This window comes from Symphalangus syndactylus, chromosome 23 (genome assembly GCF_028878055.3).
Source record: "Symphalangus syndactylus isolate Jambi chromosome 23, NHGRI_mSymSyn1-v2.1_pri, whole genome shotgun sequence".
NCBI classification, from domain to species: domain Eukaryota; kingdom Metazoa; phylum Chordata; class Mammalia; order Primates; family Hylobatidae; genus Symphalangus; species Symphalangus syndactylus.
In genome coordinates, this window is record NC_072445.2 from 52066462 (window position 1) to 52070539 (window position 4078).

General features: G+C 39.1%; 1 non-coding gene across 1 annotated transcript; it reads right to left on the bottom strand.

Annotated features, from left to right (window-relative positions):
• Positions 1-1040: 1040 nt before the first annotated feature.
• On the bottom strand, positions 1041-1112 carry TRNAQ-CUG (transfer RNA glutamine (anticodon CUG)). Its single transcript has one exon. It is a non-coding gene; the product is annotated as a tRNA-Gln (tRNA).
• Positions 1113-4078: the final 2966 nt, after the last annotated feature.

Sequence of the window (4078 nt, forward strand, 5' to 3'; positions counted from 1 at the left end):
GTGGTGAAATAAACCTGGAATAGTCTGTGGTACATAGGACAAGCTGGAACCTTTCTCTTCAGTGCATATGCCAAGAAATACTTCATTTTGGGTCATTACGTAAGAGAGACAAAATTAAAAACAGATTATTTAACTGCCAGCATAATATCCGAAAGAAACTGAGCTCTTTCTCTTTTCTCAAATAACTGCTGTATTTATCAACTGCATCTTCTAGCTAAACAGCAATCTTCTTTACGTAAGCAATCTTCTCCATTCTGGGATTTCATTTACAGTCATACACCATTTCACAGTAGGCATACATTCTCAGAAATGTGTCATTACATGATTTCATTGTTGTGGAAACATCATAGAGTGTACTAACACAAACCTAGATGGCACAGCCATCTGTGCTACACACCTAGGCTACATGGTATAGCCTATGGCTCCTAGGCTACAGTTCTGTACATCATAGTACTGTATGAATACTGTAGGCAACTGGAATACAATGGTAAATATTTGTGTATCTAAACATAGAAAAGGTACAGTAAAAGTATAGTATTATAATCTTATGGCACCACCTTCACACATGCTGTTCATCATTGGCTGAAATCTCATTATACAGCCCATCACTGCACTTACTAATGTGTCAGTCTAGTTGTGAAGTGTCTATAGGCCAGGGTACATGGCATGAATTAAACCATCCTATGTCCTCTCCTAACTCGTGTTATTTTAAAAATAAGAATCTGTAAGGAATTCCTTTGGAATCTCTGTATATGACCAACTGCCTGTTGGATGAAATAATAATTTCCAATTGTATAGATCTTTTTTTTTTTTTTTCTGAGACAGAATCTCCTTCTGTCACCCAGGCTGGAGTTCAGTGGCAAAGCTCATTGCAGCCTCTGCCTCCCAAGTAGCTAGGATCATAGGTGCCTGTTACCATGCCCAGCTAATTTTTGAATTTTTGTATTTTTAGTTTTACCATGTTGGCCAGGCTGGGTTGGAACTCATGGCCTCAAGTGATCTGCCCACCTTAGCTTCCTGCAGCACCCAGTCAATATGAAAGGTTCCACCGAGATTTGAACTCGGATCACTGGATTCAGAGTCCAGAGTGCTAACCATTACACCATGGAACCCTCCTTCCTGATGTCTTATTCTAAAAATACAGGCAGCAGAAAGGGATTCAGATGACTAATAAGACACTCATAGTAAAGATCAGTAAAGCCATTGAAAAATACAGACTCTACATGCATATCGATTTTGTATGTTATTGGCAAAGCTGGATTAATTGACTTATTATATCCTCTAAGTTGTACTTAATTGTGATAAAAGCCTTTATATCCTTCATTTATTAATTCCTTCACCAACATTCATTGAGCTACATACCAGGCACTATTGTGACTCTGGGGATACAGTGGTAAATCAGAGAGACAAAGACCTGCCCTTTATCCTGGTAAGCAATTTTTATTCCAAAGAAATATCATAATGGCCATACACAAAGATGATGAGCTAGAAAGGTGACTTGCCTGAAAACTGGACAGCCTGGCCCTGGCTTTATCACTCCTATGTGCCTTCTGCTGTCTTGAGTTCAGGTAACTTGTTTACAAATGAGACAACGAAATAAATAAACTTTAACACTGTCTTTCATTCCTCCTCTCCTATTAGCTACAACCCCATGACATCCCATGTGACAGACACAACAAATTGTGAATACCTGGAGCTCATGTTAAGGCTTTCTCTAGAATTCAGAAATTACTGGGGAGTGAGAGGAGATTGCTATCTGAGATCAAAATACACAATCAACACATCCTGAACCACAGCATAGGTATGTAAAGTCCCATCCTTCAAGGGAGGGGGGACACCTGACCTGTATGTCTTGACCATTTTAACAATGTTAGCTGAGACAGTAGCACTGCTTTGTAAGATAGTAGCTCATAAATATTTATCACATGAATTCATGAGCCTTTCAGTCTTAAAATCCTGTGACATTATTGCACTACGTGGAGATAGTTTCTTAAAGGAAATATTTTTAACCAAAAATAAATGTCTTTTTATCTGACATTTGGCTTCTTTCTACTTTGTGAGATCAGAGGCCACACGCCTCTGACAGTCTCTAGAATTTCATGAGAGTTGCGGCTGTGTCAATTTTGTTCATCACTAGAACTCTGGCTTTAGGACAGTGGCTGGCACTCAGCAAATATTGGCAGAATGAATGAATTAATGAGAACTAATGAAGAAATTATCATTTACAAACAACATTCCTGAGGCAGCTTGACTCATACAATCATCCTTTCGCCTCAAGTCTGAAAACCCCAAGACTCTTCTGAAAGGCCAGAACCAAATATTTTAAAGCAATCTTAAGAATATATTTAAACAGATTTATGTGCTTTTATCACATGCCTAGTTTTCTCTACCCCTTTTATTCTTGCCTGCCCAGTAAAAGATTCTTCTCCCGCCCCATGCCTTCCCAGCACAGAGTGTGCAAGGCCCCTCCACAGTGCCTGCCAAGCTGGATGAAGGAACCAGGGTAAACTCAGAGGCAGCCTGCATTCATTGCCTGTGCTACATAATTAGAAGCTTCCAAGTCCTCAATTCCATGCTCACCAATATAAGACCTTTTTATTAAAAACACTGGTTTTCAATTCCCACTGTATCCATGAGATAACAAGGCATAAAAAAGAAATTGGGTGGTGCTAGGTACATAAAGGTTTGGGAAAACATTGTTTAAATAGTGAAGAATTTATTTCTAGTCAAAAGTCTAAGAACAAGTCCATGAGGAGTTCAAAGGCATAAATATATATGAAATATGATATAAATGTACTCTCTTGCTCCCATAAATGTCGTGCACTCATCTACAATGTCTCTCGTCTAACATAAGACCCCATTATGCATCACAAGATGGGGAATACAATGAAAGTTCCATTTAACAGCCCATGCCTGGTGTTGCAGAAATCTTCAAGGCCTACAGATATAGTTATTTATCACTTGTTATTCAAGAGCCTGCTCTGCAGTATCAATATAAGTAAACTAACTTTTAAAACTTAAAAATCTGTGATTAAAAGTGAGACCCCATTGGCCACATTGCCTCTACAGACTCTATTCATCAAGAATGGAGACTTCTCAATTCCACTTCTATCTCTTTAGGACCATCTGCCTTGATGCACATCTAACTCAACTGATAAATAGAAATTTCCCAGCTAGCTTGTCTAAATCTTGTGTTTAAATCTAGTTGCCCACCAGAACAAAGAAAGAGAAAGATGTTACCATTTGTCGAGCTACCGACTAGGTATCTATTTATTTCCAGCAGAAAGGCAACACCAAGAAAGTGAAAATTGAAGCTGTAGAGAGATGAAAAACTATGAACTAACAAAATGATTCCAAAGGCAGAGCATTCGATGGACCTGGTTATTCGTCATCCATATTCCATTGTGCTTTGTCCCACAAAAATAGTCCTTAATAGTATTACTTTCTGGTGTAGCTACTAGGTTGTGAGTTAATTCATTAAGAAGCCAAATTCCCACTCAAAAATCATGTTGTTTAGAGCAGCTGGCACAGAGCTTTGTAACAAAAATATTCAACAGATGATTTTGGTTCAAAGAATCTAACGCTATTTGCTTGCTGAGGAGGGAACAGAAGGTAGGCACAGTGAAAAACAGCATGGTCTTCTATTATTTAAACCTTTCGGGTAAAAACAAAGTATGTAATCTCAGCACCTTGGGAGGCCAAGGCAGGTGGATCATGAGGTCAGGAGATCAAGACCATCCTGGCCAACATGGTGAAACCCCGTTTCTACTAAAAATACAAAATCAGCAGGGCATGGTGGCATGTGCCTGTAGTCCCAGCCACTTGGGAGGCTGAGGCAGGAGAATTGCTTGAACCCAGGAAGCAGAGGATGCAGTGAGCCAAGATTCTGCCACTACACTCCAGCCTGGTGACAGAGCAAGACTCCATCTCAAAAAAAAAAAAAATAGACTATTCTTAGCTAGACAGTGTTGCATGGTAGCAATCATTCAAACTCTGGCATCGTATAGACCAAGGTTCAAATTGCAGTTTTTCAGTTATTATCTCTGAAACATGAATGTAATTCTCAATCCTACCTATT